Below are 21511 nucleotides of genomic sequence, written 5' to 3'. Positions count from 1 at the left end.
ACACAAGATACAAAACATTGATAGTAGGATTTGGGAACTGAGAGTGACCTCCAGCCAAGAGACGGCAAGAAAACAGGGCATTATTGCTATAATCATAACACATCGAGTTCTATCCATAATGCCATAAACTTAAAGCAGAGTCTTCTTTTCAGTCAAGTTTCCAGATTTATAATATGGCCATGGTGGACATGTTGATTGCAGCCTTGCAAAAGACCTATGTAAACCATATTGGGCTCCCAACCCTTAGACACTAGGACATAATAAATGAGTGCTATAAGCTAAGTTTGTGACAATATTGTTATGCAATAATAATAATTAAAAATCTCAACACACCTTCTTTCCCAAGTATTTCCCATATGTAGTAAGGGAAATTTGAAAATGACTATGTTAAGATTTCTAGCCCTGGTCTTCAGGACTGTGAATATGGTTAGATACTTAGCCCATGATTATACTGAGTTGCATTGCAAAGAGATTTTGAAAATGTAAAAAAGATCACTACTTTGTTGGCTTTGATTAGTAAACTATTGAAAGGAAAATTGAATGGGCTTAATTTAGTCTGTTCTTTCAAAGTACAGTTGTGGGCTTTTTTTTATTATTATTATTGGTTGTGTTTGTAATAGCTACTAGAAGATAAGGAAGTCAAAGTCATTGTAAGTATGAGGAGAATCTGATGTCACAGCACTGGCTTGAAGATGAAAGGGTGTCATGTGTCAAGGGTCCATGTGGTCTATAGGTAATGATAGTGATTTCCTTCAGACAGCCAACTAAGAAATGGAAACCTTTATAACCACAGGAGCTAAGTTTTGCCAACTGCCTGAATGAGTTTGGAAGCAAATTCTTCCTAAAGCCTCCAGATTAGAACTCAGCCTGACCAACACTTTGATCTCATCTTTGTGGGATCATAGGCAGAATAACCAGTTTAGCCTACCCAGATTGAAGTCATAAAATGAGATTAGGTAAAACATTCCTGGTCATTATAAAGATGTTGACTATTAGATGTGAATGAGATGGGTGTACATTGGAGTGTTCTTAGAAATACAGAAACATGATCTAAATCATGTGGATGAAGGAAATCTCTAATTTCAGGATAGTATATAAACTAGAGGAGTTGAAAGTAGAAAGGTCAGCTTGGCTTCCATTGCAATAAGTAGGTAAGAGATGATAGTGTCTTGGACTGAAGTGATAACATTGAAGATGTTGAGAAGCAGGGATAATGTGTAAAATCTTAATGCCTAGTATGACAGAGATAATAAAAATTCACAATAGATGTTGTAACAATTGGAATAGTTACTAGGTAATATGCTATATTGGAAAATACAAAATGGATAGAACAGTCCAGTGTATTTTTTTAAAAATAAATCTCATACATTTTGCCTATAGGTTGGAGATAGGATGTGTTTTCATGTTAAATTACATTTAAAGGGCAATTTTACCAAACATGTCCTGCCAAGGGCAAGGCAATTCAAAAATTAAAACCCACGTAACCCCATTAAGAAAAGTATTTGTTTTATCTAACATGAAAAATCTATGGGGAGAAGAACTGATGAATATTAGCAATCATACTATGCTGAAAATCACAGGGATTCTTAATCATTTTTGATCAATGCACCTTTTTTTTAGAGCAGATTTGTAAATTCATGAAACAAAATACATTTCTAGGAAATCTACAGTCTTATCAAAATTTAATATATATCAATATATGTAGTTATTCATTAACACATTAAATAATAAGAAATAGTAGCATTTCTAAAACCTACCATAATATCAAAGTGTAGTAGTTAATTACTTTGAGATATCTGTAAAAGCTGTATGTTTATATGAAAACATGTGATTTATACTGGTGAAAAGTAGTATTTAATCTTAACATTTGTATAATCTGTTGCCTACTTCCCTTAGGAAATGTGAAATTTCAATTAGAGACTAGTATTTTTTTATTTTTTTATTTTTGGCCCCTGCTGCCAAATTTATGGTGCCTCTGAATTTCATCCATAATCAACTACTGATACTCTAGTGTTTGCCATACACTCAGGATCTAAGCATGTTGGAACATAAAAGGAGACAAATGTCAGGAAACATAGTGGAGGAAGCAACTTATCCAAAAGGACTGAGCTGAGGGTTTGTATTTTTAAAGACTATGCATGACAGGAATCATTTTACTCCCAACAATTAAGTCTTCTCTGAATCATTATTTTAAAAATTCACCTAAAATTATTTTCTTTTGCAAAAGGCAAAAGAGCTTTACTAATATTCCCTCTGTCATTCATTTTATTTCAAGAGATATGGAGATTTAAGAGCATTGACATTGTGTGCAATAAGCATATATCCGTATGTGTCTAGAAATAAAAACTTACAGGCAATTTTATAGAATTATGTTCAAGTGAGAAAGTATATTCATAGCATAGATATGTCTCTCAACCATATGTCTTATTCATTAGAAACTTAGTCCGTGTGCCAAAAAATATTGAATAAAATCTATGTTTTCATGGTTTATGAACTAGTAAAATGTAGTGAGTGAATTAAACACAAAACCCTAGGTACTACTACTGAATACAGCAGCAAGAATTCTTCAGTTGGTCAGTTGCTTTAAAGTTTATGGTTTTACTTCATTAGAGCCAAGCAAAATGATTTCATCATGAGCAAAAATGTTTGAAGGGCAAAAGACCTCTATATGAATATGTCTTTATATGCTTATAAAACCATAAGAGCAATATTTTTAAAGAGCTCTATAAAAATAAAAGGAAAAGTGAATATTGAATAGACATGAAAAGAGGTAAATTTAATTGTTCCTGACCTGAAGCAATTAAAATGTTCTTAATTTTTAAAATTTTGCTTTTAATTTTGTGGATTTTTTCCAAATTACACTTTTAACATTCATAACAGTTAAACTTTATTTTATTTGAAAGTGATTTAAACATTTCAAAAGTAATAATTAGAACCAGCCATAATTTTATACATATACACATAATGCATTAAAACTTTTACTTAAAATTTTTCTCCTCTATGCCAAATTCTCAAAGGTTAAAATAGCTTGTGCAATGCAAGTTAGATACTATATATTAATGATATTAAGCCATTTAAATGACTTTCAGATTTCCACATAATCAAAACAAGTGAAGACTAGATGGAAAATTTGTTTTGGTTTTGCAAATTAACCCTCAAAGAATCTGTCCAATACCAATTCTTCTCTATGATGTACTTTGTACCTCATTCTGAGAGATAAAGCTTATTTTTCCCTCTTGTTAAGTATTCACCATTCTTGTGGCTAGCTTTGGCCAATGAAATGCACCAGAAGTGATCATTTGGAATTTCTGAATGCAGGCATTATGGTAGTATACAAGCTCCACTTCCTGCCTGGTGGAATTCAGTTGCCATGCGGTAAGAAGCCCAAACAGCTGCATGGAAAGACCACCTGGAGAAGAACCGAACAGGTAATGGGAAAGGTTCCAAACATATGACCTAAATAAAAACATTCTATCTACCACCCCTGCCCCCTGGCATTTCAGCTACCCTAGATAAGAAAATAGACATATAAGAATAATCATATTTAATATGGTAACCCAGTAGACATTATGTAAAGCAGAAATGAGCTATCACCACTGGACCCACAATAAGATGCGATGATGTTGTCTTAAGCCATTGAATTTTGGAGTAGATTATTCTGAAGCAATTGGTAAGTGAAATAAGAGTAAAACACCAAGAATTGCAGCTTTATCCAAAGATTAAGCTTTCACGCTCTAATTTTTGTGGGATGTGAGTGAAAAACTTAAAAACTTTGGAAAACATTCACTGATGCCAATTCCCTTTCACCAAAATGAAACTTTCAGTAAATAATATCCACCAGCATACCTTATGAAGCAATAAGGAATGAGAAAAAACACAATAATTTTTGTTAATTCTGTCCTCCTGGCTGTCTAAAAGTCACTAGTTCTTTTAGATTATCATGAACACTTGGGAGATATAAAGCACTGAACAGTAGTTGAATGGTTAACTTGAGAGATAAAAAGTTACTTTGGTTAGTTTTTGTCTTTGCAGAAGATAGGTCATGTTTTACTTAGATCTGTGTTTTTAATGATTGAAGAAGTAAATCAATCATTTTAAAGATTTTATTTTCATAACCAATATGTTATTTCCATTCTCCTTACTTATTTCTTGTGTGGAAACCACATTTCTGTTTTACTTCTATTCTGTCATTGTGTAAAAACTCTATATATAGTTATTGCTAATGTGATTGGATAGAACAGGCTTCATTTTTTTTCTTTCTCTTGCAATTATTTAGTCTTTATTAGTCCTTATATGCAATTCAAAAAATCGCATTAATTGCTTATATATGCAGTATCAAACATGCATTACCTGGCCTTCCTAGAAACAGCAGTAGAAGAAATTTACATAAGTTAAATGTGATAAGTAACATTTTAGGACACCTTACATAAAGTGATTTTATAATTACGTTTCATCAATATGAGTAACATTTATTATTTGAATCTGAATTTGAAATTTACTCTCTAGGAATGTTTATAAAGTCATAAAATAATTGATTGTGTTTAATCAATGTAACTGAGAAGATAATTTTTATTAATTGCAGTCTGAATTTAAAATTTACTATTCCAGTAAGTCTATTGCTATGGACCATTACAGATGTGAACCTCATGAAACTAATGGCACTAATATGATCCATAATCATCCATTTATTTATTCATCTACTTGTAAATTGATTAAGTGCTTTCCATTTCCACATACTGGGTGGTTGCTAGGAATACAGAGCCTAAAGAGTGCTCTGTTTTCATACTGTTCTTTGGCGCTTCCTAAGTACAGAATGCCAATCATATGCATGCGGATGAAGAGAATAATAGCTATAGCTACTGGGATTGTAGATTTGATATACATGAAATTCTAAGCACCATTAACTCTCCTGTCAACTATTAGTCACATAACATAACTGAAGATTTGAGAAAGAAGCACTGATTTGTCATCTACTGGTAGCTGAAAAGGGTAATGCAGACATTCCTTTGGCTGAAAGTTTTGTTGTGCTTCAATGACTTCAGTTGAAATTCGATATCAGTTATTTCAAAATTATTGACCTGTAATCTTTAATTCTATAAATCCTAGAAAAATTGTATTTCAGATTAATTTTTTAATTGAATAAAATTACAACTGAGCAGATAGTACATTACACTATTTTCTTTTGTTCACAGAGTGTGAATTAGAATTTTCAAACTGAATAAAATTCTAGTGATCAGTAAAACATTATTTAATTTACTGTAGTGACGGCATGTTATATGAACTGTGGATACTGTAAAACTTGACCAAGAAAGTAACATTTTAGATTAGATTAAAAGAAAACATGTTCCAGGTTGCTTGGGTACACATAGGTGAATACAATGATAAAACAGTTAATGTAGTCATGGATTTTGACTGTTTTTATAAGGTGTTCAGAATTCTAATGTTTTATGTGCTGTGACAATATTTTGAAAACATTGGTAACTTGAAAATTATAAAACTCATTTTAAATTTTCCACATTGAGTAGATCACATGTAAACTTACATGAAATAAATTTTTTAAAAATGAGACCCACAGAGAATCTTTAGGAGGGATTTAAATAACCAAACCATAAACATTTTAATCTTTTTAGATTCAGAACCAGAATCCAAGATATAGCCACACTGTACAATATTATTGTAAAATGATCTCTGAATATTTAGTAGCTCCAAAAATAATTATTTCAAGAATTGATAAAAGCTTTCTTAATCCATAATGTCAAATTGAAATTCTGGACTTCAGATTTAAGATGTTTTACACGTATTTAAAGTGGTTTGTAATGATGTTGATACTTTTGTTCCTTCCCAAAGTTCTTCATATATTTCATTATGGGGAAAAACCTTGATTTACTGCTCCATGTGTACTAATAGTCACTGCCTATGAGATCTCAGTTAGATCTAGTCCTCGATCTAAAATATTCATAGAGAGTGAAGTTGATTCTGCTAAATTGTTGTTTCCTCATTCTTGAGAGCTTAGTTTTGTTTATTTGTTTTTGTTTTTTACTTGTTCATGTTATGGACCACTCCCCATTCCACTGTCTTTCTCTCTTGAAGAATTCTTTTCTGTCCATTGCTTCCTCATGTCTTGTAGACTTCCATCAGGTCCTAACTTTCAAGCAAAGATAGTTCCTGTCCACAGTAAGGGCTTTAGAACATCAATGAGAATAAAAGATAGCTCAATGCCTTGACAAAAATTTTTGGAAAGCAGGTTGTGAGTATGCTGGAATAGAAGTTGGATTGGGGCCAAATGAGTTATTGGAATATATTCTCACATAAAGTAAAGCACAGAACATGGCCAGGCAACATGTCATCTGCATTTGGTCAAAATGACATGTTTCATACTCATAACAATGTCCATGGCTTTATCATATTGCATTAATATACCTTTGTCATTGCCCCCCTTTTTTTTTTTCAGGCATGAAACTTGCACTTACTAAAGACAAGCAATGCCCTGCTCTTCATTGTCATAAAAGGCTATTCATCATATTAACTGGAAAATTCTTGACATTTTTGTATACTACAATATATTTATAGTAAAAATTTTCTAATTTATTATTACTAATAACAGAATTCTGTTTCTTTTTCAGTAATTTTTAACTATTTTAAAAAAGTCTCAAAAACAAAAGCACAATGAATTAGAGATATAAGAAAATTAAATAGCTTATATTAAAATATAAGCAATTTGGTATTTCCAAAGTACTTTTTATTATGAGGAAATTTTGTATTACTTCCATCATCTGCCAACTTGTATTAATTTCAAATCAGTGAATTGACAGTAACTTAACAAAATGCAAGAAAGTGCCTTCAATGGACTGAAAAATGGTCTTGAATATGCCAAATTTATCTGACAGCCCATATTTGAAAGGATTAGCCACATTAGCTCTAAAGAAGAAAGAAAATAAGAGAATTTTTTTCTATAAGAAAATACCTTTATTAAAACAATAATCCTCATTCACAAGCAACTAAGCAAGCACTATTACTAATTTGTCCCCCCATGTTCATCTGAGGGCTTATCTTTAACCATTCTTGCCTGTCATTTTATTTTGAGAATCATCTAATTCCTAGTTGGAATTAGATGAGGACTATAAGTAGTAACTTATTTATGTATTTTTTAAATATCTTTAATATCTTGATGGAAAGCCACTATTGAATATCTTGGCTTAAACCATATAAAATATTCTTTTTAAAGTAGATTCCATGCCCAGTGTGGAGCCCAACATGGGGCTTGAACTATTGACTCTGAGATCAAGACCTGAGATGAGATCAAGACTCAACACTGAACTGACAGAGCCATCTAGGCCCTCCAACAAAACACACACACACATATATATATATATATATATATATATATATATATATATATATTTTTTTTTTTTAATTTATTTTAGAAAGAGAGAGAGCACAGGTATGTGAAGAGGTGGAAGGAGGAAAGAATGTCAAGCAGACTATGTGCCCAGCATGAAGTTGGAGGCATAGCTGGATCTCACCACCCTGAGATCATGACTAGCAGAAACCAAGAATCAGTTTAACTGACTCAGCCACCCAAACACCCCTGGGAAAAATAATTTTTTTGTTTTGTCTTTCTTTTTTGTTTTGGAGAAATAATTTTTTAAATGTATGGTGCACAGCCTTATCATTTTGTTTGGTTTGATTTATTTATTTATTCAGGAGAGACACAGACTGAGACAGAGACGCAGAGACACAGGCAGAGGGAGAAGTAGGCTCCCTGCAGGGAGCCCAATGCAGGACTTGATCCTGGATCCTGAGATCACAACCTGAGCCAAAGGCCGGCGCCCAATCGTTGAGCCACCCAGATGTCCCTAAAAAGGATGACTACTTAAGTTACTTTTATATATTTTTATACAAGTTGGCCTTAATTTCACTGACATTAGAAGAAAGCCTTATAAATAATAAAATTTCCATTTACTTTTAACTAATAGAACCTCTAGGAATTCATCTGTAAAGCAGATTATACTTATTTGATTTCATTAGTGTTATAATTTTTATTTCATTATAGTTAGTCCTATTTTAAGCCAACCATAACATGACAATGTTCAAATTAGCTCAGATATCAAAGTGATTTCAAATGCAGTTGCTTTTTAAAAAAATTTTCCCTCCTTTTTTTTAAAGGAAATATCTGATAATGCATTAGTCATTTCCCATTATATGCCATCTATGTTTGGGTCTTTGGAAAATTAAAACTTCAAATTAGAATCCCATACATTTTTATCACCTGATCTCAAAATTTATTAATATATCTTTAGAAAAAGTACTAAAATAATTTCTTCAATTTTCTAAGTTCTCCTTATCCAAATTTCCATTATAATTATTTTCATAGCCAAAGGAATTGTACATGTAATCCACATCTATTTTTTCCATGCTAAGTATTCTATTACCTCCCTTTTTTGTTCTTCTGTTGGTATTCTGTGTTTTCGTATTTCATGCAGACTCTAATCTTTCAATAGGCTCTAATTATTGAACTTCATGTTCATTTTTTGTAAGAACTAATTGGCATTAATAGTGTGTTTTTACCTACTTTTCCCACATAACAAATTTGTTACTAGCTTTCTTGGTAAGCCAGAAGTTGACTATTAATTACTTCCATAAGCTGATCTAAGGTGCAGCATGGAGGGGCAAAGGGAGAGGGAGAAAGAAACTCAAGTGGACTTGAAACGCCCCACATGGGGTTTGATCTCACCACCCTGAGATCAAACCTGAGCTGAAACCAAGAGTCGGATGCTTAACCAACCGTGCCACCGAGGCACCCCTCATATAATTATTAATATAACATCACAGTCTAAATATCTGTCTGTACTATGACAGAAATATCCATCTGTCTATCATCCCTCATGTATCTGTACCATCCATCAGTCAAGAAAGGCAGGGAGAGGGATGGAGGAGTAACTAAGTAAATACATTCTTATATACGTAAACAGTCTAAAATTCCAGATTATTGAGGAAAACCATGAGTACCCAGAGAATTCTGTAAATATTATAAATTTTCTTAAAATTAAAATTAAGCTAATATTTATTTTATATTTATTTTTAGCTTATAATGATTGATCTGTAATCATATTTGTAATTATACTTTCTCCTTCTTCTCCATTATATCCATACATTTGGAATTCCAGAACGCTTGATAGAAATATATCTTTCCCCAGTTTCTTGAATGTTCATGAACTATTAAGTTCTTTAAACTGTAGTCTTATTTATAAAGTGAAAATTATAATTTTCAAAATTAAATTTTCATTTAATGACAAAGACAGAGTGTCATAGTTTGTGGTCAGTAAATGACAGTTTAATGCAATTTTCACTATTAGCATTATACACAATAAAAAATTATTTTAAGTTTCTGCATGTTGGAATATCTTCTTTTTCCTATACATTTTCTATGACAATATAGTAAAACAAAATGAATTCTTAGTAGTGCCAAGTAAATAATAAATAAAAGTTTTGTAATTATTAAACATAACTTTTAATATATACCTGTCAGAAGCAAACAATTATGCCTGTCATAAATGAGCCTTCATATTGCCCAGTCAACTGCTCTAATCTCAAACCATTCTCCCCCACCACTAAGCTTCTGCCACATTTATCTTAACTTTTCTAGAATATTTCAATATAATTCCAGCCATAGAGTGTTTGCCATTCATATTCCTTTCTGGAATATTTTTCTGTTATCCTTCTTTTTAAAATTTATTTATTTATTCATGAGAGACACAGAGAAAGAGAGAGGCAGAGACACAGGCAGAGGAAAATCAGGCTCCATGCAGGGAGCCTGATGTGGGATTTGATCCTGGGACTCCAAGATCATTTCCTGGGCCAAAGGCAGGTGCTAAGCTGCTGAGCCACCCAGGGATCCCCCTATTATCCTTCATTGCCTAAAGCTGTGCTGTCCAATACCGTAGGACTAGTCACATGTATTTGATTAAATTCAAATTCAAATTAATTAATACTAATTAATTAATTAACCTAATTAATTAATTAGGCTTCAGAATAGCTATGTCCATGTCCTTGTCTTACTTGCTACTGTGTATATAGTGATATCAGAATAGCTATGTCCATGTCCTCGTCTTACTCGCTACTGTGTATATAGTGATATGCTAGGAAACATTGAAAAACTTGTTCTCTAATGAAAGAAAAAAGGCTCAGAATTGCCAATTCCCGTGGTGTAAATATTCATAGCATGGCCAATGGCAAGCTACAGATGTAGAAGCACTAAACATGGAGTTGAAAAGAAATGCACACATTCAGCTGTCACAAACCTGTATGAACTGGCCTTATCATGCTGTTTATGCATCCAATGAGAAGAAAGGAGCAAGACAATTAAGGGCTTCATATTGTTTAATAAATGGGAGAATAAATAAATTTGAGTTTTGGAAGTGTTAGTTCAGTCTTACTTAATCTTACTTAAATTATTTTTGGATAAAATGATACATATCAATTTTACATGTTGACAATCATGTTTAATTCTCAGTATCTTTGCAATTACTATATGAGAATTTCTCCATATGATGTATATTAGCCTCCTTAGGTCTAGAACAAATGGATGACTTGCAAGGATAGGGTTTGTCTAGTTAGAAATATTTTTAAAGGTAAAAAAAATAAAATTGTCACTTTGATTTTCATAACTAATATAGGGTTTTCAACTCAGAATATAACAAAATTTGAGAAGTGCTTTTGTTGACCACCTTGAATTAGTTTTCAGATGAGATCAACTCTCCTGACTACATGAATTAGAGGTTTCCATCATTAACAATTAATTTTGAATTTATCTGTAACTGCTCTTAATTATCATTGGTTTCATTCTAAGTAGGAACTACATTTCTTTAAAATACTCATTACAGCAAAATAGACCTATGGAAATTTATTTTATGTACTTTTTTTCTTGGTTTTTAACTATGCCATGGTATCAACTTTTCTGTTTTCATAGAGCTAGTCCATATTTGTGTTTAAATATTTAAGACTCTATCTGAGTATAATATTTAGAATAAGTCAGTGCTCTATTACCTCAACTGAAGGGAGAAAATTGGAGGATAAATGACAATAAATTTTGTGTGGCTATTTTCTCTTGTGATATATTTCACATTTCTATTTTCAAAATTTTTTAGAAAGCAAATAATGAGAATGAATTAATTAAATCCTCAAGAAATTATTTAAATAATAAGAAATATAATGAAATTACAGTGAGAAGGAAACCATGAGTGTCTTCTTGACATGATTTAATTACACTTATATTTTAAACCAAAGACTTTTATTATTTTTAAGTATCAAAAGTTTATTTTGCTATTGCTTTGGCAAAACAATTCTTTACAAAGTAATTATGATTTCAGGGTGGAATTATATTACTTATAATTAAAATGCTTCTGGCTAATTATTCTTGCTAATTGTGAGCATGTTAGTTTAATTTGCCTTTTTGATGTTTGAATTTAAGGTCTTTCTAATTTCCTTATAGATGAGATAGAAATCCCAATAATATTTTAGTTAGCATATTTTTAATATAAATTTATAGATTATGGTTGAAAAATTAAGCAAATTATGGGGTATTAAAATTTGGGCATTTTATCAAATACTAACATTTTTTAAAATTATTTATTTGAGAGAAAGAGAGAGAGGGAACTCTTCCCCAGAGGAAGAGTCAAAGGGAGAAGTAGACTCCCTACTGAGCAGGGAGCCTAACACAGGGCTCCATCTCAGGATCCTGGGATCATGACCTGAACCAAAGACAGACACTTAACCAACTGAACGACCCAGGTGCCCCAAATGCTAACATTTTCAATAGAGAATAGCATGTTACCATCCACAAAATTTGTGCAAAGCTTCTTGATTCAGTGCAAGCATATCTTGTTGTAGTTGGTACTGTAATTGATAAGTCCACCTCTGAGTCCCTTCATGTATACACAGAGTTTGGTAACTTTAACACTCTCTACCTGGAATGTTTCTCTCTAGTCTGATACAACAAGCTCCTGACTCACTCTTCAGATTTTATCAATTGATTTTTCTTTTAAAACCCCAATTTGGAATTTTATACCTATACCCACACACACACACACACACACATTCATGTACTTTACACACTTTTTTTTCCTCTTTGAGCAAAGGGTTGGTGCATAGATAATCAATTTTACAGATTCACCACTATAAATATATATATGAATATATAGCACTTCAGAGCAGTAATTTTACAGAATTTTTGTTTCATAGGTTTATTTAAAAATAAAAACCAATCAGTAAAAATCTAGACAGCAGTGTAAGTTTTAAAAATTACAACCACAAGTGAAACATTACATCTGTTTGCAATGTAAATTGTTCCTCAAATATACAAAACACTTTATTTAAACTTTGTCTTGTTAATGTAGAAGAGTGAAGTCTCTTGCCACATGCTCCATTTTGTCAAGAAGAGCAAGCAGTTGAGGCTGTAACCCAATCTTTTCCAGCTAAAAAATCACAGGACACTCTCACAAGAGAATTTTATAAAGAGAGAAGTATTCTAAGATGAGCAGTTTAAATAGAAAAAAAAAATCAACTATTTTTAGTATTTTCACTAAATGCTTGAATTAGCTACAGTCCCAAATATTCTCTACAAAACAAACTTTCTAGATACTCTCAGATGTTTAGCAATTTAGTTACATACTGTGAAGTGCATTCCATAATAAGACCATATTTGTTATCATGACAATAGTATTTATAGCATTTTCAATGTTTTTGTAGCTTTTCTGTTATTCATAGATTCTCAAAGGAGCATTAGATTTTAAAATCCATTTATTAATGAAAAATAAAGAATTAAACTTAGAGTAAAAGGAAAATTAGAACTCGGAATTTTTGATTCAATACCTTCTATTTTAATGACACTGGGCTACATGTTTATCGATCTATTCTATTTTGCTATTCTCTATTCTCCAAAGTAGCCTCAATATATATGAGGCAATTAGTGAATATCAGCCTCTTGAGTAAGTAGTTATTTCTGTTGTTGCAACTTTCTCCCGGAAGACCCAATGAATTGTAAATTGGATGTGTGCTTCTTAAAGAAAACTAGTTTAGGAATTTTCCAAGTCCTAATGGCAGTAGGTAGAAAACTACTAACCTTAAGATTCAAGCATCTTTAACAAAACAGTGTAGAAAGAAGTATTGAAAGTACTCAGTGGAAGCCTAATAGAACCTCCAGTGACATAATAAAGAGACCCTGAACAATCAAAATTTAAATTTCCTGCATAGTAGCCACATAACATACTCTTCTACCTACTTTTTAAGCTTTCTAGAACCAACTATATAAGTTAGTATGGGTAACAAATCTTCTAAAAAAATATTGAGTTCTCTTCCAATTCTTTCTGCATTAAAAATGGGCATTCATAAATAATGGTTTGAAGAAAATCAGAAGTTAATGGAGAATATTCCCTAGGCAGATGTGATTGAGAATATTTTATATCCTAAAGTAATAAAATCATTCAAGGTTATTTTACAGTACTCAAATATTTAAAAGTTTTCTCCATGATTTTCCAAAGCCAGAAAAATAGCTTTTCATCCTCTTTCCACACACACACACACACACACACTCATGTTCTAAGATGAACAATGTACAAAGAAAATAATGTCTTTGTATATACATATAGTCTATATATATGTGTGTGTGTGTATAGGTATATATATGTATATATATACCTCTGTGTGTATGTATATATGTGTATATATATATATGTGTGTATGTATGTACCCAGCAGTATCACCAAGTATGTAATACTTACCATTTGTAAAATGTTGGTGGAAACTTGATTAGTCATAATAGAATAAATAAAACTTTTATTTTAAAACATTCATCCAGAAATCCTCTTAAAATTTTAATATATGAACCAATGTTTACTTTCTGGGACGCCTGGGTGGCTCAGCGGTTGAGCATCTGCCTTCAGCTCAAGGCGTGATCCTGGAGTCCCGGGATCGTGTCCCACATCAGGCTCCCTGCATGGAGCCTGTTTCTCCCTCTGCCTGTATCTCTGCCTTTTTGTCTCTCATGAATAAATAAATAAAATCTTTAAAAAATAAAAATAAAAAAAATACTTACCTTCCATATGGCTACAAAATAGCTACAAAGGAATTAGAAATTTTACAAAATATGTATTACCTAGATATCTGGTACTAGGCATATATTATATTTAATATAATGCATTGGAGATATTCCATCAATCAAATAACTAATGGAAAATAAGACACTTCTAATGAGACACTATAACACTTCGGCTTAAATTATTTGAATAATAAAATTGTGAGAAAGGATGATTTGAGAAATAAGTACTTATAAGGTTTTGGTGCTTAAATATTAAAAACTATCCTATTTACACCTGAATGCTTTCTCTCTTTTCGGATACCTCTTTCTCCAAGAATTCGTTCTTCATTAGTATTGACTTTTTTCCCTGTTCTACACAATATCATTTTGTATAAATATATATTGTATTCTTCAAAAGATGTTTTTCTTTTTCTTATGTTTTTGATTTCCCAATTAGATGGTATATTCCTTGAGAAAAGAGAATTTATCCTATATTGATTTATCTGTAATACATAGCCCTCTCCTAGAAGAGAATTGGCAACTGGAGCAAACCAGCTAGTGCAGGTTGCTTAAGATAAATGCACTTGAAAGCAGTGGTTCTGGAACCTTTGGATATAATTCAGATGGAAACTGAAATTGAACTTCAAAAATGTTCAGAAAACTAAAGTGAAAAACCCTTTGTCCCACATTCCCAAGCACAAGATCTAGATCAAATATTCCATTTCCCCTCCCCCCAAAAATGACTAATTAGCTAAGTTTTGGATGCAAGTTTAACATTTATTAAGTTAAAGTAAGATGTTGATTAGTCTTATAATATATGTTATAACTTATAATGTCATTCTTTGGTTGGGGATTTCAAACCTGAGTATTAAATATATACTGGGCATATATTCCTCCTTTTCCTGTAAATTCTACAGATATCTAGTAAGGTATGATTCTCTAATCTCAAAACATCATGTGGATGTTGAATGATTTTTGTCCCTAACTGAATCTCCAAAAGTGCAATATGATTTTTTGAAACTTTGAAAGTTAAAATTACTTTTGCCTCATCTGAGTGACTTAGTCTATGGATTCTGACTCTTGATTTTGGCTCAGGTAATGATCTCAGGATCATGGGATCAAACCTCATGGGAGGCTAAGCAGTCAGAGAGGAGTCTAGTCCTATCACTCCTCTGCCCCTCACCCTTGCTTGCATGTACTTTCCTCTCTCTCTCTCTTTCTCTCAAATAAATAAATCTTTAAAAAATGATTTCTTGTTTGTCATAAAAATGTAAGGCCCATACAGGATCGTAAGGTGCAAAATTATCAGTTAGATGTATTAAAAATGTTTTGATAGTTCCCTAACCATCTAGAAGGAAAAAAAAATTGCTTAAATAATTGAGATAATTGCTGAAAAAATCCTCTTTACTTGAAGAAAGAAATTCTGTTTTTACGTTGGAGATCCTGAAAAAGATTCTTTAATTTCTTTCCATAAAAAAACCCATCTGTTCTAATATAGAAGTAATGCCTAACAAGAACAGCTGTATAAGGAAGACAAAGGTGCCTTCACCGTATTTTAGCAGTGCTGTTTCCCTTACTCAGGTGGAACACCATATGTATCATTTGAGGAATCCTCTCAATCTGTGTGACAAGAATTCACAGCAAGTCATACATGTCTGTTGCCTGAGGTTAACTCATGTGCATCTCACCCTCTTTCTTCTGGATATTTTAGTTTGCACATCAATAACTGATAATTTGACAAGAGCCAACAGCTGCTTTTTGTAGCATCACCTTTGCTAGGTAATATATTTGCTACTAAAATCTTAAATCTACATCAGGTTAGTAGAATGTAATAAAATTTTCTAAATGCATCATTTCTGATTTTTACTTGTACTTCACTTCTATTTGATACCAAAACTGAAAGTAGAAGACAGATTTGCTGTACTCCATTCCTACTTCTTGTCTAAAATATATTAAATATCTAAGGCTATCAGGTTTATAAACAAAGGCAGTAATCTGACTATTTCAGGCAAATACCCAGTAAATGATTCTGGATATTGATTAGCCCTGTACTTATTTAAAGCAATCTCCATAATAGATTCTTTATTTATTTTTAAAGATTTTATTTCAGATATTCAATCACTGAGCCATCCAGGTGTCCCTAAAAAAATCTGTTTAATTTTATTTGTAGTATTATTAATACAAGCAATAATAGCAGTAATAGGAATGAAAGTTTTAATAGTAAAAACAATAATGGTTATACTAGTTATGATTTATGAAGTATTCCTTCTGGCCAGGAATTGTCCTAATTTTGCATTCGTTACTGCTTTTTACCCATTTGCAATGCCATGTAACAATTATTTTTATTTGAATGAAAACTATAACATATTTGAAGGCATGCATGAAGAATGTCCACTGAATACACTGGCTTGACCAGGTAAATATTGTGTATTAAGTAGAAATGTGTGCCTCTAGATCAGTGTTACTATTGAGAATATTTTTTGAGACCCAGAGAGGCCAGTACACTGACTAAAGTCATATAGATAATTAATGGAAGATGTAGTATTGGAATTCCTGACTATGGTTAACCCCTCTTGACATTTCCATCATTTCTGACAGACAGTGCAATGGGTATTCTTGGTTTATGGCCATTATTATTATTATTATTCACCAATTTATTCACTTATTGAATAATAAGTGAATTAGTATTCACTATTATTCACTAATTTGATTTTGGAAAAGCTATTTTAAGCTCCCCTCTTTGTTTCTTCATCTCTAAAATGGGTATAATAATAGAGTCTCCCTCATAGAATAATTGTAAGGATAAAATGAGTGAAGATATTATGTAAATGAATTCATCAAAACAGTGTCAAACACATAATATTCTAGAAAGTATTACCCACTACTGGCCTAACACTAAAGAATCTTTCGTGTGGGACACCTGGGTGGCTCAGCAGTTGAGTATCTGCCTTTGGCTCAGGATATGATCCCAGGATCCTGGGATCGAGTCCCACATTGGGCTCCCCGCAGGGAGCCTGCTTCTCCCTCTGCCTCTGCCTCTGCATTTCTTTTTCTGTGTCTCTCTTGAATAAATAAAATCTTAAAAAAAAAACCTGACATTTTAAAAAGCAATATAATCCTTTGATAAAAATCTTGTACCATGATTTAGAGATTATTTGGGAACTTAAAATATATGTGTAAAAATGTATAACCTTGAAAAGAATGTAGTGTGTCTCAGACAACAAAGAACTGAGGAGACAGTACTAAAAGAAAGAAAGTCTGTCCCACTTCGATCCTTACCAGTTTCCTTAATGCAGAATTTTACTCAGCCATTGCTATTAACTTTTTCAATTTTAATCCACCTCCTACTCCAGTGGTACACAATCCATTGGAAAAATGAGGAAGTCTGGGAAAGTCAACGGATTATTCATTATAATTTAAATACTTACGTGAAAACAATTAAGAGTTGGCTGTACATATAGAGATATGTAATTCTCTATAATATCTAATAATATCTATAATATCTTCCTCTAGAGAAGGATTAGAAAAAAAAGGTTAACCAGGGTCAGAAATTGGGACTTTTTTTTTTAAAGAATAACATAAAGCACAAAACTGTAAATATTGCAATAGCTACTAGTGACTGTTACTACCGTTATTTGCACATTTCATTTATATTTTAAAATGATTACAATAATAATACTAATGGCAGATTAGGGATGCATTGCTTCTCAGCTGAAATTTAATAATATTTCTGAGAAGAGTTTCGATATTAACCCACATATTTTCTATTTATGCTTTAATTTTTTTTTTTACAGAGTCTAATCAACAATAAAATGAAGTGAAACTCCTTAGAGTTTAAATATTTTGTGTGCAAAAATCATCTCTCATTCTTTGTTGTGCCCTAATAATGGCCACCGTGACTGATACATAATAATTAATATAATGGTGATTATAACATAAATATTGACGTAATTGGTGCCTACTACACATATGTTAAATCAATTAATGGAGTATTTTATTTGAAATCCCATAATGTTTGTTAGATACATTTAATGTCTATTGAAGTATTTCCAATTAAAGTCACTTAAAATAATTTAACTCGTGTTAATAATGAGTCATCATAAATCAAAAGTCAAATATTAAGAGTGATTTTATTCCCCCCAATCTCTTAAATATAAGTACTTTCTCATGAAAGGTTCTTCATAATGACAAAGTTAGAGACATTCTAGAAGGTTAAATAAACACTTCAGTTGATTATTGCTAGAAATCATCACAGTAAATATGAAATTAAACTAAGTTAAACAACATTACTTTTATTTCCACAACATTCAGGAATCAAGTATTTAAAATATATTGAAAATAATTTTACTTGTGGATCAAAATTCCTCATGAAGTAGGCAGAGGACTTGAAGAAACTCTAAAAGCCACACATGCACACTTAACTTTAAAGAATATTCTCATGCAGGCCTAGGTGACAGATAATGTCTTGTGTCTGGGCCAAATAGGAGACTCAGTTTGAGGAAGAACTGAATGGAAGAAGAGAAAGGATAGATTAATTTACAGATCTGATGTTTTGTTTTCATTTTTAAGATTGATTGATTGATTGATTGATTTAGTGTGAGTGGGGAAAGTGGTGGAGGGAGACGGAGAGAGAAAATCTCAAGCAGAGTCCCCAGTTTTGTGGAGCTCAATACAGGACTCCATCCCATGACCCTGAAATCATCACCTGAGCCCAAATCAAGAGTTGGACACTTAACTGACTGAGCCACCCTGGTGCCCCCAAACCTGATGATTTTTAGAAAACCTGTCTTTTCCTCAATATCCTTTCTATATGCTGGCAGGTTGCTGTTTTGCTAAATCTGATACATAAACCCATTTCCTGATTAGCAGAAGTTTTTAAAGGCATTATTCTATTATGAAACAGTGCTGAATATGGAGATGAGGAAATCTATTAACAGCACCTGAGAATAAAGTGGATTTTTTTCTTGTTTCTGTAATCTAACAATTTGAAGAAAGAAACTGAAATATCTACCCACTGTTACCCTGTTCTCTTCTCAATTCCTTACTTAGCTGGCACATTTGTAAAGAGTCAGTCAATGAGCTGATAGTGTGAAGTCATGGTGGCGTTCTCCTATCTTTGAAGACAGGAGTTCTGCATGGGTTTGAAACTGACCTCTTTAACAATAGCATCCATATAACTTGTGGGAAATATTAATGAAGGTACACAGATTGTTTAAAGTTAATTGTTGTAACACTTTCTTTGAAATGCTGTGCCAGCACTGGAGCGCCAGATCAAACTGGGAAAGTAAAAATTGGAGCCTCTGACAGATTATATCTATCATGTGTATTCTAATTTCAGTCCATTGCCAATTGATTTTTCAAATTCCTTAAAAATGCATACGTACCTTTTTGTTGCCTCTGTGTATATATTCACCCAAATTGTAGCCTTGCAAAAATTCTTCCAAAACCTCATTGAGGTTCCCTGATGAAAAATAACTTCACTTTTAGTTCTGTCACTCTGTTTTATTGAGCATGTCTCTACTTCTAAGTTATCCAATATCTACCTGAGGATTTAACTTCTTCACCTTAGATTAAAAAAAAAAAGAAGTATCGTTTTATAAGAACCCAAAGCATATGAGAAACTTCATTCATTCAGTATATTCACCAAATATGGGTTGAGCACCTACCTTGTAATAGGGACTGTTCTGTGAGCTAGTAATGCAAAAATGAACTGAAGAGACACAGGATTTGCTCTCCTGCAGTTAAGCCTTGTTTTTTCAATTCACTCATCTGGGTTGGAAGTGCTCTTAATACGGGCAGGTGTGAGAAATGGTTCCACACACACACACACAAAAGGAAAATCCAAGGGACTTATTTAATTTGAATAATTAAATTGTTAATTTTTCCACTCTACTTTTTATTTAAATTCTTGGTATTTCAGTGAATAATCCTTTTTAATTAATTTAATGAGCAGCACATAGATCATCATTGTTAAATTTTGTTATTCATATTTATGTTTATGTATAATACAATAAAATAATTATGTTATCTACTATATGCAAATTATATATATCATTTATAACATATTTATAGAGTATGCTTATGTTATATATTTATTATATATTATATTTGAAATATATTAATATATTTATAAATCAACATATGTTGATATTTATGTTTTTTAATAATAAATTTATTTTTTATTGGTGTTCAATTTGCCAACATACAGAATAACACCCAGTGCTCATCCCGTCAAGTGCCCCCCTCAGTGCCCGTCACCCAGTCACTCCCATCCCCTGCCCTCCTCCCCTTCCACCATCCCTAGTTCGTTTCCCAGAGTTAGGAGTCTTCATGTTCTGTCTCTCTTTCTGATATTTCCTACCCATTTCTTCTCCCTTCCCTTCTATTCCCTTTCACTATTATTTATATTCCCCAAATGAATGAGACCATATAATGTTTGTCCTTCTCCGATTGACTTACTTCACTCAGCATAATACCCTCCAGTTCCATCCACGTCGAAGCAAATGGTGGGTATTTGTCGTTTCTAATGGCTGAGTAATATTCCATTATGTGTTTTTTATTTAAAATATTATTTGTCCTGGTAGTCAGGCCAAGAAGACAATGAGCCAAATGTTCAAATATATAAATGCAATGTTTTTTAATTTAATTAGCCATTATATAAATTTATAAAACACACTAATTGAATATGTGTTCAACACAAACATACACAACAAACTAAAGGAAGATCACCTATGTAGCTAAACATAACCAGATTCGTCTGAAGTTTCTAGAATTTCTTTCCCTGTTAGTGTTGCTTGTTCTATCAAGCATTCTAAAGATACTGTTGCAGAGATTAAAAATAAAAAAGTAATCTACCCACTTCAGGGTATATATACAAAATAATTGAAATCATGATCTCAAAGAGATATCTGTATCCCATGTTCATTACATTATTTACACTAGGTAAGACATTAAAATAACTCAAATGTCCATTGATGGATGGTTAAATGGACAAAAAAATGTGATACACACACACACACACACACACACACACACGAAGGTCTATTATTCAGTCTTAAAAGAACAAGGAAATCCTGCCATTTGCCATAACATGTTTGAAGTTAGAAGGCATCATATGCTAAGTGAAAAAAAACACCAGCCATAGCAAGATAGATAGTGCATAATTCCAGTTACATGAGGTATCTAAAATAGTTACTCTTAGTAGGAGAAAAGAGAATGGTGGTTGCCAGGGAGTGGGAAATGGCTGAAATGAAGAGTTGTTGTTCAATAGGTATAAAGTCCCTGTAGCACAAGATGAATAAATTCTAGCTATCTGTTTTACAACATAGCACCTATAGTTAACAATATTGTATTGTGAATTTACAAATTTGTTGAAAAGTAATATGTCATGTAAAGCATGTTACTGCAAAAAATAGGATCACAACTTTTCGAGATGAT

General features: G+C 32.1%; 1 long non-coding RNA gene across 16 annotated transcripts in view; it reads left to right on the top strand.

Annotated features, from left to right (window-relative positions):
• LOC144301784 (uncharacterized) overlaps nucleotides 1–21511 on the top strand; it is a 242908-nt gene that overhangs the window by 11154 nt on the left and 210243 nt on the right. For 12 of the 16 annotated variants that reach the window (XR_013368647.1, XR_013368645.1, XR_013368649.1 and 9 more), the window contains exon 2: nucleotides 3319–3428. This is a non-coding gene — a long non-coding RNA (uncharacterized LOC144301784). Of the gene's footprint in view, nucleotides 1–3318; nucleotides 3429–6451; nucleotides 6592–7704; nucleotides 7931–15655; nucleotides 15854–17868; nucleotides 18074–21511 lie in introns of those variants that run through there. The other 4 variants (XR_013368646.1, XR_013368657.1, XR_013368648.1 and 1 more) reach the window with 4 other exon arrangements.

The sequence above is a fragment of the Canis aureus genome, chromosome 30 (assembly GCF_053574225.1).
Source record: "Canis aureus isolate CA01 chromosome 30, VMU_Caureus_v.1.0, whole genome shotgun sequence".
NCBI classification, from domain to species: Eukaryota; Metazoa; Chordata; class Mammalia; order Carnivora; family Canidae; genus Canis; species Canis aureus.
The sequence above is the reverse complement of the archived record's forward strand: the minus strand, read 5'-3'. Positions and strand labels throughout refer to the sequence as shown.